At 34.5% G+C, this 26,799-nt stretch overlaps 2 pseudogenes; both read right to left on the reverse strand.

Annotated features, from left to right (window-relative positions):
• Nucleotides 1-5,510: 5,510 nt before the first annotated feature.
• On the reverse strand, nt 5,511-9,821 carry LOC116109453 (annotated as a pseudogene).
• Nucleotides 9,822-23,749: 13,928 nt separating this feature from the next.
• LOC116109412 lies at nt 23,750-26,598 on the reverse strand (annotated as a pseudogene).
• Nucleotides 26,599-26,799: the final 201 nt, after the last annotated feature.

Consider the following 26,799-nt stretch of genomic DNA (forward strand, 5'->3'; position numbering starts at 1 on the left):
CTTACGAAGTCCCGTCATAAAATGCATAAACTTACGACGATCACGGTAGGTTGCAAACAACACAATGTCATCAAAACATTTGAGTTGAGGATCTGCAGCAGACAACTATTCCCAAAGATTATTAACTTAAGAATAAAAATCAGCAATGGACTGATCTGATTCCTGACGCGTCTAATAAAGCTTAGTCTCAAGCTGGAACTACAACAAAGCATCATGAGTGCAGTTGTATCGTTTAGCAAGAAAATCCCAAGTAGCTTTAGCATTACCAAGCTTGGGAAACAGGCTATTGATGGATGGAACAGAAGTATTGATAAACCAAGACAATATTTTATAATGAATACTATGCCAATCTTCAAGCCAACATGCAAACTTATCAAGACTCTCACCATCTTGTTGCTTGGGGGCAAGAATATCACCAGAAACATAACGCCATAATTTTCGTCCTCTAAGAAATACTTCTATATTTTGAGCCCACGTATTATAATTTGAGCCATTTAAAATGGTATCAATAGGACGAACAATGGTATCAAGGGTGGGAGAGGAGTGAGACACACTTTTTTTTTTTTTTTTAACGGTCAACAAGTCAACGAGTGGAGTTGGGTTGGACTTTGAACCAAATGGGATGATTTATAAAAGAAAGACAAATGGGCTGGAAAGGAAGGCTTACTTGGATTGGGCTTGAAGTTGGCTGTAATAGGCTTGATATGTCTGCTAGAGATGTGTGGCGCATGCAAAATATTTAGGAGGCGCGTGGAGGCTCGTGCAGAAGCGGATCGGGAAAATCTTGACACAGAAACACCGATAAAATTCTCAAGACTCCGTTTATGATCAGATTTGATAAAAAAAAAGGGAGTAAAATCGGATGTAAAACCACGAAAATCCCACTATTAGTGTAAGGAAAGCCAAGGTTGGTGCGGAAGGAAATATCAATGAAACGGCTTGCACGGACAGGAAGATCAGAGTAGTGGCTCTGATACCATGTTGAAATAAAGAGAGCTTTGAGGAATCATATGATTGTATATTTCTGTGTGTTTCAACTATACAAAGAAGGCCTCTATATATAGTGGAGAAGGCCAAAGTTAATAAGGAAATACAATATATGGAAAGATTCTAACCTAGCATAATTACAAGAAAAATCAAATATTCTAGGGATATTATAAGATACTAATGTATATATACTAACAATATTCAAGGGATATTATAAGATAGTAATATATACTAACACTAATCATTGATCATCTTAATTATACATATCGAATACGTTTCCAGGCTGTATGCAAGAAATGGCGAGAAACTACAAACAATCAACTTGTCAAACATGCAGATATATTGCCGTTGCTAATAGCATACAATTCCTCTTCCTGTTTCCTCTACAACCCTTATCACAAACGCCCCTAAACTATCTTTAATAACAGTGACATTCTTGCTGAAAAAGTACTCATTGACTCAAAATATGGTTGGATTCTTCTCTTCAACTATAAAAAAGCTTCGTAGTTCTTCTACACTCCCTTTACTAACCATCCCATCACTAAACATCAAGAATTACACCCCATTTCTGGAGTGTAGTGACATTCTCTACAAACTCCAATTTCTCCAGATTGCTTAGTATTTGTGGCGAGAAAGTATTGCAGAAGTGTCACTATCAACATCTGCAAACCTCCGTATGAAAATTGGACTCAGATTTGGTTCGAAACTCGTGGCCATTGGTTTGGACCGTCGAATTGGTTTATTTCGTCGATTACAGATATTGCGTATGTTGATGGAATCGTCTATTGTACTTTCCCTGTTGTGAACGCCGTCGACGCCTTTGAAGTGGCATTAGAGGAGTGGAAAAGACACCAATATCCTTCAATTAATGGTGCCCCAGGGTGGATGGTGATTAATCGGCTGGTTTACTCAGGTGGAGATCTCTGCCTAATAAATCAGTTTTGTAAGGAGTGGATGTTTTGAGGTTTGATAAGTCAGAGATGAAATTTTTCTGAGTTAAAAGTTGGGGGAAGAGATCGTTTTTCTGGGGCGAAATTGCTACTTGCATCCAAGTGGAAGAAGGAAGTGAATTGGGAAACACATTACAAAACCAATGTTAGAATAGGTGCCCTAGAGCCAATCAATTATTATAGAATTGACTCTTTGTAATAATGTTCATTGATCAATAGAAGGCATTTTATTCTATATTGTGTAAATCATCATTGTATGTATTGATATATGTCCTTAGAATGGTAGAACTATGACGAGGGTATCAAGTGTTTCAAATCTCAATAGTGAGAACCCTATGAGCACATATGGTGGCCATTCTAGAAACGTCTGTAGCCCTAGTATTGTTTTAAAGTAAGGGCACAGACAATACAGTAAGGCTATCATAGTGTTGAACGACTCTTTCAAAATGCAGTGACTGATCTCACTTGTCAAAGTTATTTGGTGACAACCTGGTGCAACACATGGGTGCTTGCTGTAGGCAAGTTCACCGGATTGATCCACCAGAGGATTCCATATGGATGGTAACCCCAGTGTCTATGGAACAAATCCTCTAACGAATGGTGGTGCATGTGATCCTTAGACTTGAGATCACCAGAGCGTCTTGTGCACCGATTGGTGCAGTTTGACACTAGCCCAACGCAGTTCTATTCAGAGCTGTCAATATGGTAGTGATTGGCTGCATCAAGGAGTGTATCAAGACTATGGTGGATTGACAAAGGATTCATCACTCCCAAGTACGGGAGAAGTTATCTCACGACGCAATTCAGTAAATAGCAATGACACTAAAACTGTGGCCATAGTGGGATTGAGTTGTTGCTCTATCCAGTTTATAATTCAGGTCATTGGTCTAATAACTGAATATATAATATCAGGAGTAACCGAGGTTAACACTATTTCTATGCCTCGGTCTCATCGAGATAACGATTAATGAAAGGATTGGATATTACAGTAACCATATCGTTGACAGGTAGCTGCTTCGCTAAATTTGAATCTATTGGGTGGCCATGATGCCTTGCTAAGGGCCAATATGGGTTTGTGTAAAGTGAGACGATTAATTGGTGTTGATAGCGATACTAGACACTGTCGGTATGATAAAGAGCCGACGGGTTACACACATAGAAGATAAATTAAGAACCAGTTTGAAAGAAGGGCGTTTTCGTCTTTTTGGGTGAAAGGGTATTTTGGTAATTTTACAGTGTAATTAAATTTGATGAGGTCGTAGCCTTTATTTAATTTTTTAATTAAATTAAATAAGTGAAATTATATTTAAATATGTGTTTGCATATATTTAAATGAATTATTGTAATTGTTAAATGTTAAATGTTAATATATATATATATATATATATATTAATTTAATTGAAATAAAAATAATAATTAAAATTAAAAAATATCTTAAACGGACTGTTTGGATACAAGGGTGTTTGGGTTGGAGCCCAAGCCTATTCCATGATGGAATATGGCAAAGTGTGCACTATATAAGTGCAACACTTTGTGAATTATTTAATTAATTCATTCAATCATTGGAAAAATATTCCAGCCCCTTTTTCTTCTCTCCCATGCCAGATTGCTTTTGCTTCCATCAAATATTTCTTTTGATTTTCTTCTTGGTTCTTAAAGGCTAAAGAGGATCTAGCAAATCCCTCTTTAGTTCCTTGAGCTTATCTTTGTGTGGACTATATTGGTTCGATCCTACACTTGGGTCAGTAGCTAAACTCATTCCGAGACAAGTTGGAGGAGCCTCCAAACGTGGGTATGGTTTCTTAACCTTGAGCTGTTTTTCTGTAGATTTTAATATGTTGTATAAACTGTAATTTGTGTGCCCTGATCTTGGTTCTAAGGAACGATCTATAAGGTTTAAAAATTTTTGTTTCTGTTGCCATGTATGATCGTTTCCTAACAACCAATACATAGCATCCAGTTATTTAATAAGTTACCCAATATACCCACTATTGGTCTTAATATACATTGAGCCCTCACTTACAAGCATAACTTAAGTTTTTAGATGGGATGACAACTTAACATAGTATCAGAGCCAAATGCTTCAAGTTCAAATCCTCACATACCAATTGGACAAAGGAAAATGAAAAAAAATCCAAGTTTGATGTGAGAGAACCTATTGGTCTAATATATGTTGAGCCCTCACCTACAAGTTTAAGCTTTTAGGTGGGATGGCAACTCAACACCCACAAATTGCACAAATTTATTATTGGGATTAATTGTTATTGGAATGTCACAGTATTGAAGAAGTTTTGGATTCAATGGTTTTACCTTCTCGTCTCTTCTAAGAGGCAACACTTCTCTTTTCTCTTCAATACAAACTTCAAATCATTCGCAAAAATAAATTTCCTCCTCCATTCAAGTTTATTTGAATTCAATGTAAAATGAGTTTAATACAAGCTTAATCATGGTTTGAGGTTAATGTATATAAATTGTTGAATATTTTTTCAAACTTATGTTGTGTGTGAGCGCAATTATGTCAAACTTATGTTTTTTGCAATTTCATTTTGAATGTGTGCACATATGATGTGTGCTTGCACATTTATGTCGAACATATGCATAGTGAAATTTATTTCACATTTTATCGCAACTGTGTGCACACTTTCTTTCTGCTCTAACATCTGCATGTCTAACTCATTTTGAGTAAGTGGCATATTTTCATTATCTTATCGAGATATTTTTCCTTATCTCATATGTTGTTGTGAGGACCACTTACAAGTGTCCTAAATCCCACAAGTGGTTGTTTTTCCCTTTAGGTTATGGTCCCAAAAGTTAGTGGAATCTTTCCCCTTTTGGACCAACACATGTAGCCATTGTCTACTGACTTGACAAGAATTGTTGAGCAAAAAATATCTCTTATCTTCATTCTTGCATCTCATTGAACTAACCTAGATATTTCATTTGTTTGTGTGCTCTGAAATTCTTTAGAGAGTTTATCCTTATTCAAGTTCAATTTATGGTGTTGTGCTCAAACCATTTTGTTTATTATCTTTGATTGAATGGCGGCTGGAACGTGGTTCCATTGCTGAAGCTTGAGCGTGTCTTCAGCGTTTGAAGCTTGGAAGAGCTCAAGCTTGTCGAGGAGAGTTCCTGGTGTGAAGTGATCCAAGTGTGACAAGTTATTAAGGAAATTAGTGGGTGAAGTTTAATGTATCGTAGAGCAGGGGTTTTTACTTTGTTGTATCTAAATTCAACTCTGGATTAATTGTTCTTGTAATGTCTGATGCTTTAGTGGATTAGCTTCGATCTAGACAAGGTCCCATGGATGTAGGCTAATGGTGGTTTTAGTCGAACCATATAAATACTTGTGTTCTTTGCATTTCATGCTTATATTTGTTGATTCACACTTAACTTGATAATGTTTAATTACAATGGTGAAACATTTCTGGTGTGCTTTAAAAATGGGTGCCTAAATGTTGACTAGAGTTCATTTAACTCTAACATAAATGATTTGATTTGAACATGCTTTTTGAAGATTGGTTTATATTTTGATTTGTCTGTTAATTGGTTGTGCAGCCAACTAAAGTTATAAAAGCATTTCTAAGGTAATTTAGGAACAAAAGTTTGCAACCAATACATAAGAACCTCACATCAAGTGGATATTGCACAAACATTTTCAACATTAGAATAGCTATCCCTTATGCATTCCCTTATCATAGATTTTATTTTAACAAACAGAGATGGACCACCACCTCACTTTGTCCTCACGTTGTTTATTTTAATTGAGCAAAACAGCTTCGTAATATAAAATTTACTGGTTTTAGATACTTTTAGTAGCTCAAGGACTCGCTTTTGCTGGTGTGTTGGCAAATTTCCAGGAGGCACGAGTGAAACTTTCATTTATCAATCTACTCCCCGCCACCTCGTTGATGGGTATGGCTGCAGAAATCTCTACTAATTCTTCATCTGTACGCTTCACTCTTAATGAACCAATGTTATTGTCTAGATTGCTAATCTTAGTTGTCCCTGATAAAAAAGTAAACAGAGTTGTTATATTCAGTACAATATCCAATGCTACACAATACTATACATATAGCGCACAAAAACTGGCGTGTATGTACATCTTCATTCTTCATAAATTCAAAGAAGAAGAAAAGATAAAGTAAGATCAATTACCAGGAATTGGTGCTACATCATCTCCTTGGTGAAGAACCATGATTGCCATTTGTCCGGGGTGCACCCATGCTTTTCAGCCAACTCTTCCATACGTGTGTAGAAGATCTTGTTTTTGTTGAAGTTCTCTCCTTGAAATCTAGGATGTGATTCCTTCAAGGAAAGTTTGGCCATCAGTTAAACAAGATTATTTGCATTAGAAATAAGAAAAAATTATCACAATTAATGCATGAACTCCGTAAAGATTTATCAGAGGCAATGCCATACCACAAAACTGTTTGCAGGCACACTTTCAACAACTTTCTTGCCACCAAAAAATCCCCGGCCGAGAGGACTATATGGTACTATCCCAATTCCAAGTTCCCTGTAACATTCACCATACCCAAAACACAGCTTTTAGCAAGTTTTAGTTTACAGAATTGGAGTAGAAAAAGAAATGTGATAATCCTCTTTTTCCCTATGATTTTGCATTGAATTTTAATAGGATTTAGGATACTTCTCATACAATTTGGCCATAATTGTTTGTTAATTCCATTAATTTTGCTCTGCAAGCCTAAACGATGATTTTAAGCATAAATGACGGTTTTGAGCATTAATTGCATAACTTGAGCTTGGAAACTCAGAATGACCTGAATGTAGAAGCTATGGAAAGCTAAGAAGCAGAGCTACAACTTTCATGTTTTGGGTTTTTTCCTAATTCTGACTAGAAGAGGGTGAAAACTTGGCTTGAAGTTGTGAACAGTATGTTGGGAACTAAAGAAAAACGTCTTTGGATGTACTTCAGTAGTTTGGCCATAACTTGAGCTTTAGACTCGGATTGGGCTGATTCTTAAACAAGTAGAAAGATAATTTAAAGGGCTATAATTCATATATTTACACTTTGCCAAATTCAGATTTTATCAGGCTCAAATTTGGCCCGAAAGATCCTTGCAGTGGCAACGAAAAATATTCGCCGCAGCAAAACTGCGTCAAATGCGAAAAAAAATAAAACGACGCATTTTGGCTTGCTAGGGCTTCATCCTTAAGTGAGAGAGGTATAAATTGGCACCAAAAAAGTGGAAAAAGGTCTTGGTTTGTCATTTGGGAGGCAACTCTTGGAAAAAGAAGATTATTGAAGATTTGGGCTTCAAACTAGAAAAGTTTTCTCCATCTTTTGCTTGTTTTTCAATGATGAACATTGATTCAATTTGTTTTTGTTATTTTGTTTTGTTTTTGAGTATGAATTGAGTTGTTTAGCTAGAGTTTGATATAACCTTAATACAATGATTTAAATTTATATGAATTGATTTACTTTAAGTTTTAATTTCATGATTAAGTATTTATCTCTTTGCTAGCTTAATGACTTTTGGATGCTTGATCACCATTCAAATATATGTTGTTCACAATGAGACTGAGAAGTGATTTGTGATATGTGTCTCTTAGGATAGATAGCATAGATTGAGCGAAAACTAGAGATTGATAAACGTGATTTATGAAATCTAAATAGAATTCCACAAAGCTTAAGAGACCTTGAACTATTAAACTTCAATTTTTGGGTTCTTAATGTTAATAGGATTAGGTGGGGTGGTATAACCTGATAAGGAATACCAAACAAGTTAGGAAATTCGATTTTCAATCAAGAAATTAAAACTTGGGTAATAGATTCTATGAATTGGGTTTACCTATCAAGGTGAAATCAACATCCTAGAGTTTTTTAGTACTATTTGATTTGTTTGGATTTTGGGTTTTGTATTTAATTTCATTTTTGTCATTTATCAGTTGTTAATTTGTATTTAGTTGTTAATAATCCATCAATCTAATTTATTGTTGCTTAAATTAAGACTTAAACTAAAGACATTAGTATTTATTAACTCTATCCTCGTAAGAACGATACTTTACTGATCACTTTATTATTTTGTACTACTAGACTAGAGTACTTGCTAAACATGCATACAAATTAAACATGCATCAAAATGATACACTTGAAGCCTACACATGAGCTCTAAGGAGAAAAGTTCAGAGAACTTGAGTTCACCGAGAATTATAAAGACAAGAAGTAACATAGCATATTAATAAAGCAAACACACTTAAAATGAAACCTGCAAAGCGGGACAATTTCTTCCTCGACATCACGAGTCCAGAGCGACCACTCTATTTGTAGAGCAGTAATGGGATGAACTGCATGTGCCCTCCTTATAGTATCAGGACTAGCTTCAGATAACCCAATGTAGTTGATTTTTCCCTCTTCCACTAGCTTCTTAAGTTCTCCCATCTAGAATGAAGACAAATTTATTGTTAGCTTATTTTGAACTTCAAGCTAAAAGATCAAAACTCCGTAGAGAAAATTGATTAGGAGAGGAAGAAGAAACAGAACAAATGTTGCAGCAGAACTACAGTATCCTCGATAGGTACAGTTGTGTGACTTGTGTCAATGCGGTGCTGATAATAGAGATCGATGTATTCAACATCAAGGCGCTTCAGGCTAGCTTCACAACAGGACCGTACATATTCAGGAGTACCACATATCGCTTGAACATGACTACGATCGAATTTGAGAACACCAAACTTTGTAGCCAACTGGACCTTATCTCTGGGCAGTTGCTTCAAAGCCTGAAAAATATTAAGAATTTACTAAATCACAAACTCTTCCTGTCTTACAATTTTGTGCTGATATCTTGAAAATTTAGAAACTTCCCTTAGATATAGCTTAAGAATTAAGATATTAACTGCAGCCATGGAGAAATTAAGAGAGAGTAGTACTGCTTTACCTTGCCAACCAGAAGCTCATTAGTATGAGGTCCATAGGCATCTGATGTATCAAAGAAAGTGATTCCTTGATCAAATGCATGCTTAATTATTGAAATTCCAACCTCTTCTGGTACTGGATCATTGTATATTCCAGTGAGGCCCATGCAACCAAATCCCAACTTTGACACCTTCAAGACAATTGATCATATTAGAAACAAAAACATCGCTATACTGTACTGATAAAGATGGGCGTTTTCCCCGGTTTTCCAGGGCCCCGCCCTGTCCCATACAGGGCAAGGATTCCATGAAAAATCAAGGACGCGGAGTCGAGGACCACAAAATTCCCTGCCCTTGGGGACGGGGATGGAAGTCTCCCGCCCCAGGTCCGGTAAATTACCATACTGCTCTTGATATATTTAAATAACTACAAAAATGCCCTCCGTATATATATCCACTTTGTCCACACACCCAACCCTGAACATTTTCCACCGCTCAAGTCACCCCTCCACACCCACAGCCAACATCGTCACGCCACTCAAGTCTCCACAGCCATAGCCGACGCTGCTCAAGTCTCCACAGCCACAGCCGATGCCGCTCAAGTCTCCACAGCAGCCAAGGATAAATAGAAAACACTTTCAAAAACAATTTATATTTTGTTAGCTTGTTTATAGGACAGTGGACAGATGGGAGTGAAAGGCCCAAACTTTATTATAATTTTGTTACATGTAAAATACAGGTTTCAGATGTTAGTGGGACGCCCACACGCGGGGAATGAGATGGGGAAAAATCCCCGTTGTCCGGGTTCCCCACCCCGCGCCCATCTCTATACATATTTGCTTATTATTTGACGTTGAGATGATTTTACCTCAAATCCTTGAGTACCCAGTTTCACTCTTGGGACTGTGATTCTTTGCTCTTCAGCCATTTTCTTGAAACCAGTTCTCACTGTTCTGCTCTTGACATTAACTTGAGAGTTGTCTTAGGATGCACAAAGATAGGAGAGGAATGAATATTTATAAGGAATCAGCAAACCCGAGTGGCAGGTTTATTCTTTAAATTAATATAATATTGGGCCACCTTTCCTATGTATATTAGTCAAAATTGGCATGCCGTAACCAAATTTTCTACTTAATGATCCTACACTTGCTCATGATAAAGTAACTAGTGATGTATTAGCTACCGATATATTTGCTAAGATCACATGTCATCAACTCTCCATCCGGCATAAATCATAATTTTCTGAGCACGGTCATTCTAATTAAGATTTAATTCTTTCAATGGTACGTGATAAAAAAGTTTTTTACAAGAGTAAAAGAAAGTTTGATGAGCTCTTGAGTTTGAGTCCTTTCAGACATTAATAAAGATAATTATTGAAACTTTTATCTGATTAGCAATTTTAAGACTCTGAGAAATTAGTTGAGATGCGTATAAACTGATTCGGACTCCTACGGTGATTAAAAAAAAATTGATAAGAAACATTGGTGTCATGATATTTATACATCTATCTAATAAAAAAATAAAAAAATATTTACGATTGTGGCTAAGGTTCTTGACTAAATTGACCAGAACATTTTAGTATTGCTAAGGCATGAGAAAAAAAAAAAAAAAAAAAAATTGCATTTTCAGTTTGAATATAGCCAAGTTTCTGTAGCTCTATGAATATATAATTACGTGGAGAAATATTTTATTATCTTTTGGGTAGCGATTAATGTTTCCTACCGGATTAAGTCAGACCCTACAAGTGTGCGGCATGCCTTAGATTATTGAGTCCAAAGCTCAATGACTTCTCATACCAAGCCCAATGGGTGCTCAATGATCTTGGGATTGGGTTTGGGCTTCAGTACTTGATAATAAGCAATTAAGAACTGCAATTAATATTCCTGAACTGAAATAGTAAGTTGTATTAATTAATTTTTATGAAACTAAAGAGAAGCAGTAATTAAAAATATTTTATCTTAGACCTAACAACATAAAAGCAAAGGCTACATAGTTATAGTCCTCCTTTATTGGTGACATTGAGGGCTACACCTTTCATTATAATTGCCTAAACTTTAATAATATTGTTTAAAGGTAAGTATAATTGATAGTTGTTAAATGATAAAGCTGAGCAGTTAATTAAGTGAACAACATAATTGGGAGACATATAACACCGTTGACAAAACTCTCCCACTTACCGCTTCCTTAAGTTTCAAGAAATGAAACCTTCTTTACTATTACAATCTTTTGTCAAGCAATTTCTTTACTTCACAATTAACAACCATTATTTAACAATTAACATACATATTAATTTATACTTTCTCGTCATTTTACATTCTCTCAATAGAAGTCTTAGTCTAGAGGTGGAAAAGCAACCCATCCGGCCAGACCCGACTTGACCTACGGCGTGTTGCTGTTAATGGCGGGTCGGTCCTGACCCGCCTGATAACATTGGCAGGCCGGGTTAGGCCCGCCAATGTTAGAGAATTGGCTGGCCCAATCCGGACCGCCAACCCTAACCCACCGGGTTAGGCTGCGGATTGGGCTGAGTTAACCCTCTTTTTTATTTTATTTTTTTTAATTTTGTTTTGTTTTATTTTGTTTAAGTTTAAATGTTTAATTAACTTTTCAAATGAATAATTAAAAATTTATAAATGAATAAATGTAATTGTTTATTGTTAATTTCTTTTCAAATATCAATAATTAAATTAAATTAATTTTTTTTTTTTGTTAACATTCCAAATATTAATTCAATTTTAATACATTAAAATTGTAATATAAGAATAATTAAATTTATTCATTTATTAAAAAATAAAATAAGAAATTACAATAATTATTGCCTCGTTAAAAACCTCACCAAGAAAAACCCAATGGGAGAAAAACTTGGTAAAGAAAAAAGAGTGCAATAATTGACAATTAATTTACAAATTACATTTTACAAAACAACTAAATTGGGGGTGGTTCACTAGGACCTCCCTCATCTGTATCATCTATATTACAAAATTGAAATGATTCTACTAAAGCATTGTCGATAACCTCGTATTGATCTTGATGGCGCGATCGTTCCCAATCTCGAAGACATGTGAGGACTTCAATCATTTTTGGAGCAAGTTTAGTCCTCCTTTCATTTAAAATCCTTCCACTTGCACTAAATGTTTGTTCGGATGAGACGGTTGAGACAGGAACAGCGAAAACATCCAAGGCAAGTCTTGATAATACCGGAAAAATACATTTTCTGGCTCTCCAATACTCTAAGAGATCAAAGTGACCTGTTGAAAACATTTCGGGGGTTGCCAAATATTGTTGAAGTTCATTACTCTGCGACTCCATGGAGGACAACATATTAGTTGTTGTTGTTGTTGGTGGTGGTGCTTCTGAAGAGGAGGCTGTGCTTCGGACTCGGGTCCTCTTCGGCCTATTCAGTGCATTCCAAGAGAATAAGTCTTCATTTGTTTCTTCTGCTACAGCTTCTCTGGATATTTCACCTCTTTGCGACTGCGGGTTCCCATACCTGTTTTCATATTGGAAATATACTTCGAAAAGACTATTTTTTACCTCTCCTATTTGATTGACATATGATTCGGTTTGTAAATTTTCACTTAAATTGTCAAAACCATTTTCTAAACGTGCTAATTTAATTCTAGGATCAAATATAGCACCTAAACAATAAAGAAAAGGAATGGGTTCCCAATATTTCAAAAAAAAAATTTCCATTGCCTTTATTGGTGCATTTAAAATTTCATTGTCTCTGTTTTTTGTAAATAACTTGGAAATTTTTATAATTGTATGTATTACCAATGGACTAGTAGGATAATACACACCAGAAAGTTGTAAAGTGGCTTGGTAAAAACATTTGAGAAAAGAATGAAATACTTTAGCTATCTTCCAATCATTTTCTACCAAATGATGAGGACCTCTATTATTTGCTACAAAATAACTAATTATATTAGCATAAGGTAAACATGAATCAAGCATTAAATAAGTACTATTCCATCTAACAGGCATATCTAATGCAAAAGTTCTAGGAGACATATTTGATTTTATACAAGCTTCTTGAAATTCAGCATTTCTTTTATTACTACTAGTAATCCAAGCTAAAGATTCCCTAATTCTATCAATATTTTTTTTAATTGTTTTCATACCACTTTTCACAATTAAATTAATAACATGACATGCACAACGTTGGTGAAAAAACTTCAAATTATTATATAAAAGATAATTATTTTGAAAAAATTCTATAGCTTTACTATTAGAACTTGCATTATCTAAAGTTAAACTTATCACTTTATCAATAATATCATAATCTTCTAAAACTTCAATAATTTTATTATAGATTTCTAAACCACTATGATCCACATCCATTAATCTAAATCCTAATAAAGATTTATTTAATTTAAATTCATTATCAAAATAATGACTAGTCACACAAATATAATCTTGTTTAGCTCTACCACTCCAAATATCGGCAGTTAAAGCCACACTAATATGACAAGTATGAAATTTATTTTTTAATTCTAATTTCATTTTTTTAAACAATCTTATTAAATCATTTCTAGTTGCAGTTTTAGAATAACTTTTAAATCCTGGAAAAAATGAATTTTGAACAAATCTTTCAAAATATTTATCTTCAGCCATATTAATAGGTTGATCAGTTGCAGCAATATATAAAGCTAACTATTCCCTATATACATCAGAATTATAACGTCATTTAGTACCCATATTAGTTATTTGAATTTGATTGCTTTCTCTATTTCTATGTTGATTAATATGTTTATTAGCATGCCTTTTTAAAGTATTAGTACCATTACCTGAATCAAGTTTATAAATATTTCCACAGTCTTTGCATCTCGCTTTTTTGACTTGAACGCCATTTTCTGTCTCGTAAAACTTGTCGAAATGCACCCAAACATCTGATGTGTGTCTGTCTTCGCTTTCGATGGCAGTTGATGATCCTGCCTCAGCTTGAGATGAAGTTGGACGAGCATGACAATTACGAGGACGAATTCTAGAACCACAGGGAGCTGTTGGAATTGTGGGCATATTTTGAGGTGTATCGGATTCTGAGAATGGGAAAGCGGGACTATTTGAATCTCCTCTTGCATTTATATTAATAAAATCAGCGGGACTAGGACTACGATAGTAGTTTCCTTCATCATTGTAATTGATGGGAGAGAAATATCTATCCATTGTAGTTGAAAAAAAAAATTGATGTAGAAGAAATAAAAATTAAAGAAAGAGAATTGGAATATGGAAATTGGAATTTGGAATTTGGAATTTGGAATTTGGAATTTGGAATTTGGAATTTGGAAAATTGGAAATATGAGTTAAAAATTGCAAAAACTAATAAATATTAAAATACGAACAAATTGATAACAAAGAGATTAACAGAATAAATGAATAATTGAGAGATTAGAGATTAGAGAATATGAGAGAATTTGAGTTGTGAGAAAAATGTGCGAGTTTAGGGCCAATTTATAGAAAAAAAGGGAAAGAAAAATGACGAAAAGGCCCCTCCAACGACTATAAAACGACTATATTTTAAAGGTAAATGGGTAATTTGAAAAAAAAATTAATTTTTTTTTTTATTTTTTTCGGCCGTTGTCAACCCGACAGGTTGGCCATTATTCTATAATAGTCAACCCGCCGGGTTGACAACAACCAATCCAGCGGGTTGGCAGGTCTCTTTTAAAAGAGACAAAACAGCAACCCGCCGGATTGTGGGTTGCCATTTTGCAACCTGGCCTGCCCGGGGGTTGTTGCCGGGTTAGGGTCAACCCAGACCGCCAATTTTGCAACCTGGCTCGCCCGGGGCTTGCTGCCGGGTTAGGGTCAACCCGGACCGCCAATATTACGGGTCGGGTTAGGGTTGACCCGCCTAACCCGACCCATTTGTTCCACCTCTATGTCTTACATAATAGTTAATTTTATTCTTAATTATTTGTGGATTCTCTTTTTTATACATATCTCACTGGTTAATGATTTATTATCATTCGTATATAGACAAAATATCAACCAAACTTTTCTGAATCGAAAATCGAAAATTTTTATATTTTTGAACCGGCTTCAATTAAAATAAATCCATACAACTTGTTATAAAAGACGATCGAAAGATTGACTTGACATTCAAGAATATTTGTTTAATTCATTGACTTCCTAGGTTCAAACCACCTTAAAGTTATCTACCACATTTGTGTCTTATCTTGGAATATTGAACTTGTAGGGTGTTCAATAGGCCCTAGATTAGTCGATGTATACGTAAGCTGGCTCGGACACTTCGGTTATTAAAAAAATAAAAAAATAAAAAAATTGGGGCTAGGCAGCTAGCTATCATATTTATGACTTACCTTAAAACATTGAGCCTGTAAGGTGTTTAATTCAGTAATTAGTCGAGATGCGTGTAGACTGACCTGGACACCTCGGTCATAATAATAATAATAATTAAAAAAAAAAAAAAAAAAAGGATGAAGTACTCCTTTTGGAATGCATTGATGAATCCATTTATAATCATAACCTATTAAATCATTATAAATTTATGGGAACAAAAACAATGTTGAAAACTCTTATAAAAACAAAAACACGAAAAAGTATTTAATCCTTACATCCACTAACTCACATGCAAAGTGATGATATCTTTTTTCTGAATGTTGATTACCATTTTAAGACATAATCAAGCTTTAGAAAAAGAATAGTAGCTACCCAATGCTTTTCTTCTCTTCAAAATGCAATAATAATGTGGTAATTAATTAAACATCTTTCATCATAAGCTCCACATGATTTAGCTACAATACAGTCCTCTCCTCTCCTTTTCACCAAAGTTTAATTAATTAGAAATAATCTGTAATTAATCAATAGTTAATCACTACATCACAATATATTATATGAAGAGTAGTGAGGCACTTAACTTTACTCCAAATAGTTTAATTAATACAAGGATTTTGGCAAAAGATTATATAAAATATTTTTATATCTCAAATTTTGATCTTTTTTTTTTTTTTTTTTTTTTTGGGTAAATTGATCTTTTAAAAAAAAAAAAAAATATACATATATATATATCTAAAATCTCACTCCATTTAAAGTATATAGTATATATCTAAATTAATTAATAAAATATAAGCCAAAGTTTTCTACTTTTTATTAAGTATGATATCTAAGAGTAGCTAAATGAGTATCTAGGGCTTGAGGTTTATATTCTTTGAGCAAATTAATAAATTCTTTGCAGGATCATCAATCATCAAAATTTTTAAAAATCGTGGAAACTCGTTTAAATTAATTAATCCCTTTACAGAAAAAATAAATTGATAAACACAAAATAAAATAATTTAAAAAAGAATCATCAACTTATAAAAAAAACTTTATTTTAATCAAAGTACATCGTATAATAATAATAGAAATTCTTAATTGTGGAAGTGATCAGTTGGATAGCTTTACAGACTAATATTAATTGTTGCTAAATTATGTTACCTAATCCATAAGGTGATGGTATATTCATTTTATAATTCAATCTGATGGGACACCCACCAATCAGACTAGGAAGTTTGCCTAAACATGCAGAAACATTTTACCTTTTGTTTCATTAAAAAATGAAGTCTCCATCATTTAACAAACTAAAGGATGCTTGCACTTACATAAGTATTATTGAAAGTAATTTATTTATTTATTTACTTATAATAATGAGTTGTAACATGTTAAACTTACAAGTTTTAATATTAATTCTGTCAGGATCAAGCTTAAATATCATTGGATTATATTTTTAAGAAAATTTTTGTGTGAATTTTAATCTCTTGATTTGAATTGAGACTAATAAAAATTTAACTTTTGTATGCAAGAGTTAATTTAATTTCATAAAAGTTTTTTTTTTTTTTTTTGTAACCAGGGTGTCCGAGTCAGCTTGCACGCACCTCAACTAATATATGTGATCTATTAAACGCCCTACAAGTTCAAATGATCAGGTAAGTCACAATATTATTGTAATAGGTGATCCCAAGGTTTAAATTCAAGAATTCAAGGAAATGAGCAAACCTCTTTGATTGTCAATTTTTTCTTATTTCATCGATTAAAAAGATAAATTCTATGGATTTCTATCAACACTCTTCGATACAACATCAATACCTTCAAATCATGTAAACAACACTCCTAAGGTAAATTGAGAAGCTCTCTTTCCTTATTGTTCCTTTTTTCTCAGCCATATATGCAAAATCTATGAAGCCATGCAAATGGTTATCGGTCCCCCATACTGTTGGATGTGTTACTTACAGTCTTTTTTTGGTCAATACTTGATGCTCACATTACAACAAACAAAGGCAAGAAAAGAAAGAGAGAAAGAGAAAGAGAAAGAGAGAGAGCATGAGCATGAGCATGAGCATGAAAGGGAGTCTGCAGCCAACTAAAGTTATAAAAGCCTCACTTAGAGGTAATTTAGAAACTCTCAATAAGCTGTCTGCATGTGGTGGCGTGGGCGTGACTATATTCAATTTCCTTCCTTTATGGACCACATGCATCTATCTCTCTTTCTTTCATCTTTTTTCTCCTGCTCTACTTTTCATCAATCTCTTAATTCCCTTCTCCCCCCCCTCCTTTTTTTTGTCACTTCTTAAAATTACCAAAATGATTTAAACACAAACTCCACTTTCCTGTCCCATCTTTGCTATATCATATTCAAGTTTTTTCCTCTCTATTTCCAGGTTCATTTAATACTAATATACTAGTTGTTATTTGTTGTCTTATTTAATACGCTTTGTGCTATTCTAATCACAAGACAACAAATAAGTGGCCTGCAACTAACAAAAAATGTTCCTGGAAAAAGTAGAAAAAAGAAAAAAAGAAAGTCATCTACTTATCTTTAATTGCTCTCTCTACCTATTTATATCACCTCATCATCATCTTCTCTTCTCAGCAAAACCTTCATCAAGAAGCAAGTTGAATAGAATTAAGAGGAAGAAGAGAAATATAGAGCTTTATCTTCTTATATCACGCGTGCTCCACCGATAGTTAAAGCTGCCAGCGTGATCTGAGCTCTTCTTGTTCTTATTTTCCTTATACGGGAGAGACTAGATCATCTGGCAGCTTCACCTATTGATGCTAGCATGAGAAATCAACCCTAATCAACTCCTCCTTCTTCTTTGGATCCATTTTCTCAACAACCCCCACTAGGGTTATTCTTTTTCCTATGAAAAGCCCTAGAATTTAAAGGTATGTTAAACCATGTTTCGTTTGAGTTTTTATTCATATGGGTGTTGTAGATTCTGCTTCATTTATATACCCTTTATTGCAACATGGTCTTTTTATAGTATTTTTGATGTTTTGGGTTTTCGTGTTCGTCTTTTGTGTGTCAAGGGCGTCTTTGGAGAATCTTATTAGCAGGTGTGAGATGTTGTTAGGGTTTTAAGTGACAGAATTTCTCTGTCTCAGCTCAATTGGTGCTTTTCAGATCCTTACTCTCGTGCCTTGAAGATAGTGCTTTTTAAATTATTTCACGTACTGTTTAGGTCAAATTATTAGTTAATTTACACATCTTCCTCGGTTTACTTGCAATCTTATCTATTTAAAATTCTATATTATTCTTTCTGTTACATGATTTTCTTCATGAATTGGCATTGAATCCTTGTAGATCTCGGTTATTAACAAAGTTAAAATTACCCAAAATACAATTTGAATCTGCTCAATTCGTATATAATTCTAGTAGATCTATAAATTCATGCATTACAAATTAGTATAAGCATGAGACTATGCTTATGATAGCAAAATAATTAAATAAGACACTTGTTTATCCCACATAAAATTATGAATATGAAGAGGCAGATCTGGTAAAAACTGCATATAAAGAGAAAGAGAGCTTTCTTCTTGGTTTGCTGATTACAATTTAGGAGTACAAACTCAAAACAAGTGGTCAGAGATTAAGCTTTCTCTGGTGGAAGAAAACCCCATTTTTGGAAGCTATCCAAGTATGTTGAAAGGTCATTCAATGGCCCTTGAAAATTCTTTTGATATCTCTGTGTCAAATGGAGAACGTACATCTGATCAGAAATTTACAGTCCTTGTGGGTCTCCTTTCCATTAATCAAAATAACTGGGTTGATAGGCATGACGCATGATGCTTTATCTTGCCTTACACTTGCTCGAGATCTATGTTTAATGATTTTTCTTTGTGCATATGTCTTCTCCATGCGACATTTGTCTTTTCGAGGTCAAAAAACTAGATGATAAACTACTGCTTCTCAGGTCAAAGTAGAAGAAAACTCTTAACAGTATCTATCATTTTTGTCTCTGGTCCTATCTATTTTTATTTTCCTTATATATTGACTTGACAGATTATGGATAGTAGTTATTTTCTTCAGAGAAAACAACAGATAGCAATGATTTTTCTGATTTTTCAATCACCTAAATCTTGACAAAATAAGATAAAATGTAACTTCCTTCACTAGTAGCGCACTGACTCAACTTTCTACGCCAAGAAAATGTCATACCCATTGTTGCCTAATTTCTTTGACATTTTTCCCTTAATCTCTCTCTTACACACTTAATATGGTGATACTTAAATTAAAGTGATGAAATGAGGTGATAAATACGTTATAAATGTGTTAAATTAATTGTGCATCATTTTGCGATACTCCAGGTGCAATAGGTGTGTTGTCTTGCCTCTATCACAATTATAAACTTGGGTGAGATGAGGATATAGGCAAATAATTAGGTGATGCTTATGAGTTGGAATGCATTAAAGTTATGAGTTGATTCCTCTTATTAATAAGTTTGTTGGAGATGGTCATGTATTTCTTTGTTTGGAAGCTAAATTTGGGTAAGACTCTTCATCAAAACTCAACAAGATACTCAGTCTCGGTGTAAACCCACGTAACCAAAACGTCACTGCATATTTTCTCATAGTCTCTTCCTGCAGGTTCCGGGGTTTAGTTATTTCACTTGTCTTAATTAATATCATTACAGTAAGACAAAGACATGGTTGTTGAGTTGATGGTATAGTTTGTTGCATGCCATTAATAATGGGACTTTCCCTATTTCCCATGACTAAAGACTATGAATCTTTATGAATTCAGCTTGTTGTTTTGTTACTTATTGGTCGGCAGCCTGGCATGAGTACAGAAGGAAGAAGGGAATATGTCAGCAAAATTAATAATTTTAACCGCTAGCTTCTTATGATAGGAACAAAATTACAAAATATTGAACTCTGGTGGCCACAGGAAGTACGTTTAGCCAGAGGGACGGGATATATATACGGATAGAATCAACCACTAGCTTCTAGCATAAAATTTGTCAATTTGCTTTTGAAGTATTAGGGCTCCTGAATATGCTCTGAGAAGAGTGAGTATTATCTTTGTTTCCTCTTTCTCTCTACTGTTATCGTTTGCCACGTTTAAAAAAAAAAAAAAAAAAAAAAAAAAAATCTTTTTCAGTTGTTTTCTAAAAACCTTGATATTAACAATTCTTTAGAATGCTTTTATAACCAAATTGTATTTATATGAATATACAGTTTGCATCCTACTAATGATTTGTTTATAAATTGTAAGCTTTCATGGTGGTTGGTTCCACGGATGATGTGTGTGTGGGAGTACTCATATTGATAATAATTCATTGGAATTAAAGCTTGTTCTATTTTGGTGATGTGGTGCATATTCTGGACAGTTAAGAAACCTATTAAATACACGCAGCCCTAACTATCTAATGGGTGTTATATAAATATATATATATAATTGTGAGAATAAAAATCCCCAAGTGGCATCTCCCAATGTGCAGATGTACCAAAAAAGTCCAACCATGCGGGAAAAGAAAAGTAGCCGAAAGAGCAAAAGTAAGGCATACAACTCCTTCATAACTAACACATATTTGAGATTGAATAAATCTATAAATATATATAAATTTTTTTTTTTTTAATCAAAGGTGTCCAAACCAATTTACGTGTACTTCAATTAATCACTTGAGATTCTGAAATTATCTGCCGAGTAAGAGTTCTAGTAGCTACCCTATTAGCAACCGAAAAAAAATTTAAACTGAGAACCTTTTGAGTAATACACCCAATAGTCCCTATTAAATTAATCTACAAATATTGTTAAAGTGTATGAAATATAAAACCTTATTTATAAATAAAATTTATTAATATAATTAAAATTTTTGGACACCCATTTCACATGCCTAGATGTGGATAATTAAATATTGTAAAGAGACCAAAATAGGTAGAATGGTAGATAGAACTTCACCAAATCATGTATAACATATAAGCTAATTATTATTATTATTATTATTATTGTTATTTTATATATATATATATGTGTGTGTGTGTGTATTACTTTTATAAGATTCAGCTTTTTACAGTGCTGTATATAATTCATCATGAAAACTATCACACCTAAAAAAAACTATATTTTATGATCATATTAATTTAAAATTTAATATGGTATATATGTGTAGATATGTAGTTTCTTTTTAAGACACTTTATACCTTAACTATTCTAGACTAATAATATTACGAGAAATTATATTAAATAGCATAATTAGGGGAGGGAGTTGAGAACTAACACTTTTTGGAAAGTGTCTCAAGAAATAGTACATTTACGTTTAGCACAAAATTGGCGGACAAAATTGCCCCTAATGACAATTCTCTAACCATTAATTCAGCACTGATGCTTCCTCTCTAAAATCTTAAGTAAAGACTTGAATCTGTGATCTTGAGGAACACTTTTTTAACGAACTTCTTGATATATTGTTTTTTAAATGAATTTTTTTTTATTTGAAATCTAAAATTTTTAGTATGTTGCATATATGTCTAGGAAACATGTTAAATAAGTTATTTTTGAAATAATTTGTTGTTATTNTTGTAGAACCATTAAATAATGGTTGTGTTCCGAGTTGTGGAACAAAGCAAACCTAGCTATCGTGTCATCGACTAAACATTGAAATTCCATCTCCATGGCATAGATAACCCACTCACAAGTTAATACTCTCATGCAATAAAGAACAATAACTTAAAAATTCTTTTACAAAATTCTGCAGGTTGCCTATGCACAAGCTGCACCAAGCTCTAGTTTGTAATAATAAAGTGAGATTATAATTATTTTATATATGATTAATGAACAACATTGAAATTATATATATATATACCCAAACTGACTTGACGAGCAACCCATTCTCGGGAACAAACACAACCTCTACATACACCTAGGAGCACCCCTTCCTGCATATCAATACAAGACCCAAGTAGGCGGGTCAGATCCATATATTTCTTTGGTGCTTTTTGTTAGAGCCAAAAATTGTCTTGGACTTGACGAGACCCACAACGAAATAAACATGTCACGGCCCAAGGCCTCAACCCAATATTCCAATTGGGCTTACGTTTAAAATCACCTTACGAACTACCCACTCTATGAGTTGGGATATCCTATAAGTTAAGCTAAATTGGGTTTCAGCCCATTAGCCTGCAACAGTCTATAAATAGGAAATCAGAATCTCATTCTATTTCCTCTTCTGCTAAGATTCCAAATCTTACTCAAACTATTAAATTTGATCTGATAAAGTCAAGAAATTATATCTCTTTCATAATAGGGATTATCTCCCAAAACAGGACTTAGTGTCCTACTAAGATTCTAAATCTTATTTAAACTATTAAACTTAATCTGATAAGGTCAAGAAATCATATCTCTTTCATGATAGGGATTATCTCCCAAAATAGGACTTATTGTCCTACTAAGATTCGAAATATTATTTAAACTATTAAACTTAATCTGATAAGGTCAAGAAATTATCCGTTACAAGCAATACAAAATTTTAAGTTTTTGATTGCTTCCCATATAAATCTACTATTATTTTTTTCTTCAAAGTTCAAAGTATTGGTATTCTTTAAATTTCAATTTACAAATGCAGAATTTTATTTAGGAATAATGATGGTGGGGAGTATATAGCATAAGTGAAGGGAATAAAATGTTAAATCTTTTAAAATATTAAAAAAAGGAATAGGGCATTTATGAAATTTATGGGGTCCATAAGAAAAAAAAAGAAAGTAAATTTTATTTAAAAACAACTTAAAATGGTGTTTGGATTGATTCATTTGAACCCAATCATTGTGGCCTAAGCCCAAAAGAGCCCAAAAACTGGTTCGATATTGCATGGAATTCTTTGTCCGTACAAGCTTGTGTGATTAAGAGTCAAGATCATATTAAATATTGAAATGCAGTAATTAATTATAATTTTTTTTTTTAAAAGTAATTAATAATAAATGCTAGATTTGAGATGAATTTGAGTTTGACAAATATAGCCTGATTTGGTGTAAACTTAAAATAGGAGCCCCCATCTCTCAACCCTAGATAGGGGTATAACAGTATTTAAAAAATAGTATCAAGGGTTTATATATTCAAAAATATTAGTAAGAATTTATAAATATGTTATATATTTATCTCTAGATCTGAAATCTCATAATATCATTTATTTCTAGTTGTCAGTTATAAAACAGTAAAAAATTAACATAAACATCTTATTTGATTCAAGATCTAACAGTAAAAAATTAACATAAACTCTTATTTCTAATTGTCATTTTATAAAAACAGTAAAAATTTCTTGGTCATATGATCAGTTTTTTTATTTAAACAATGTATTCTGTGTATTTTTCCAATATAAACATAGAAAAGAAAAAAAAAAAAAAACATAATAAAGAACTCTGAAAAAGAATCAAATGGAGTTGTATTTTGTATAATCTAGAAGATATAGTTGAAAATTAATCATGCCGTAAAGAAGAATATTTGTTGCTTGTACCAAAATTCCTAGAAATCCAATCACAGCCCAAGGCGTAATATGTTCATCGGTTGGGCCAATATTTCACACATTCTATCTACTAACCACTCCTGAACTCCAACATAGACATAGACAGAAAGCTTTATTTAAATGAACATGGTTGTAATTTGTCTTTTCTGTTCATATTTTTCAAGAATTTGTCAACTTGAGATTAATGAACCCATGGTTTCATGAAATGAAACACTGTCGCTGGGCAGTCATAAAACCCCACACATGAAAAGTCTTTTTAGAGCTACTTGTATCGATAGCCCCCGCCGTACCTTGGGGAACATTGTCTCTGTTTCCTGGCCAACACTCAACAAAGTTTAACAGTAAATTATGAGCAAGAGAAAGAATTCCATTAAAAGAAAGTACAAATACTTCTTATTTATTAGAGAAGAACTTTCTACTATCTTTTTTTTTGTCAATTCTACTATCTACGGGTTCCAATGAACTGTTCAAGTTGCAGGTGCTCCTCGCCTGAAAAAGAGAAAACTGTTTTCCAGAAACTGTAATCCACTTCACAAGCCAACCGATCAACCAAGACATGGAAGCAATGCCAACACAGGCCCCCCTGTACCCAATTCAGCTCTTGGTGTTTGCAAACCTGTTGAGAAACTCCACCATCAACACTTGCAGAATTAGTTCCCCAACTATCCCAACGAAGAGTTTGTTCTGTGCAACCCCTTGAATATGTTCTTCTTCTCCAGGTTCCTTGCATTGAACTCATGAGAGATCTGGCAGAAGACAATGTATTGAATATGAGGGTGTTCTTCAACTTCTCATTCACATTAAAGATGGAGCTTCCCTTGAACTGCAGAATCAGTAGCACACTTACTTGATACAATGCTTGAGCGGTGAGGTTCCTCCACATGACATTGGTTATAAGTGGTTCGGTTCGACCCACTGTGGTTTGATCATAAGTTGTTGGTGGTCTTTCAGTAGCCAATGCAAAGCTCCCAGGGTCCTGATTAGATTCACCCACAAAGTTGAACCGCAGTTAGGACATCACCAGAAGAAACTGCTGCAATAAAATTGATCACAAGGGCTCAACATTCACTGTGAGCTGAAATTGAATGAACTTTGAATGTTGTTGTAGACACACTTCCCCACTTCAAAACTGCTCACGACAGAGGAAAAGTTATCGTCCAAGATTATGTCGGAGCTCTCCTTTGCCACTTCAGTGCCCTGGATCCCCTGGAGAGCCCGATATCAGCTTCTTTTAGACAGCGCATCATTTGTCCCATCTCCAGTAACCTACCACATGGCCTTTTTGCTTCAAGCATTGTACCATCAAAAGCTTGTCGAAAGGTGATGACCTTGCATTACACTGATTTTATCAATTTTTTCCATTCCTCTTCAGGTGAGTAATTCCTTGTTCACCTCTACTACAGCTTCGGTATTCAAATCTTTACTAGGCTGATGTATTCCATCAATCTTAGCTTCTTCGTGTGTTGTTGGTGTTGTCTCCAGTGATCATTGTTGACATCACTCCACTTTCTTGCAGATTCTACAGCTTTACCCCACTGACCGACATGGATCCTTCAAACCAACGACTCCCAGCAAGGTCATCCAGATTCTTCAAGCTTCTCATGACTTTTCCCATTTTCTTCTGCAACTTTTGTGTGAGCAAAGGCATGCATCGCAGGCTCTTAGCTGCCATACCTTATAATTGTCTCAATTTGCATCGTTCTTCACCATCAATGACTTCATCGACCGCTCTGTCATAACAATGAGAACACATGGCCAGAATCACTCGGCAGCTCCCTTCCAGTGTGTGTGAACAGCCTTTCGTGATCCTCCCATCAGACACACCCTTCCGAATGAAGGCTCACATGGAGTAAACATTCTTGACCACCAGATTCATTTCCAGTCTGACACCCAAAGAGATCTTGCTCTCAGTTGGACTACCAAAATCTCAGAGTTGAGCAGAAGGACTGGAACGTGACCAATGGTGTAGCCAACCCCATCTCGTAGCAACTCATAACGTTAGCTGCCATATCAAATCCTTCATCGCTTCTTTTCCAAGCCAAAACTCTGTTACTTTCATTCATTCAAAGTGAGGGTGCCTGTTTGTCCGTGCAGATTGTGGTGGCCGAGCCCATGTTTCACAAGCAGAGGTTTCTCACCAACGCATTATCACCCAATACACTTCAGAATAAGCCAGAGTGAGAGTAACCCCAGAGCAAACCTTCAGGAATCGCCACCACCTATTGTTACTGCTGCGCAATATAACGAACAACTGCTTCATTATATCATCAAATTTCGCCTTGCCGCCGTGAATTCTCTGTTTCCATTTTCATCTGTGGTATTTCCTGTAAAGTAACGAATCAATAAAACAAGAAGGACCATTACAGCCACAGCCAATCCAATCTTTCCGAATAGGAAGTCAGCTTGTTGAGGCGAACTTGCAGTGGAGTCTGCCACCAAGTCACGGCTGGTAGAACTCATCACTCTCCCATGCCGTTTTCATACCCCAGAGGTGATGAGCATAGAACCATAACCATCTGTGACCTTCGTGCCAGAAAGCAAGAAAGGATTCTTGCTGCCATGTTGTCAACATGGTCACTTTCACCAGTCATGCTAATTCATCCACCTTCAAGGAGTGACCATTCAAGAACAACCCATCAGCAGGAACCTAATCACCATCTTCAAGCACACAACATCACCCACTACAACTTCAAAGATTGACACGGCTTGGCCGCCTGCCATCTCGTACTACTTCAACTTTTATGTCACCATCTCATTTGAAAGCTTTTCAAATTGTCTATTTGCTTAAGTTACTCACAGCAGACACCCAAATGACTAGAAAGACGGCAAATATGCTTCCGCCATCATACCAACCTTTTTCCAACCGTGTTGTTTGATACCAAAGCCAGAGAAAGTATAGCCACACCTAGAAGTATTATAATGTGGGTATCTTTGAATGCTTCATAAACGAAACTGAAGAAACTTTTTGCAAGCGGCTTTTCATAACTTTGAACCAAAAATATTTGTTCTAGTAGATTAGCCTCATTACCTTCAAGACCATTCTTCATCGGTTTCGAGAATTTGAGCAACTTGTTTCACGCCTCCAAGATTACTCAAAGATTCCAAGCTCTTCTCTCTGACCACGCTGGAGAGTATTTTCTGATCAATACTGGAAAAGCCGCGCCATCCTCCGACGTATATTCGTTATGACATTGAAGCAACATAAGAGAGGGACCGAAAGATTTGTTTCTTCCTTTCGAGAGCTTTTC

Source organism: Pistacia vera, unplaced genomic scaffold, assembly GCF_008641045.1.
Source record: "Pistacia vera cultivar Batoury unplaced genomic scaffold, PisVer_v2 Contig58, whole genome shotgun sequence".
In the NCBI taxonomy this organism is placed as follows: domain Eukaryota; kingdom Viridiplantae; phylum Streptophyta; class Magnoliopsida; order Sapindales; family Anacardiaceae; genus Pistacia; species Pistacia vera.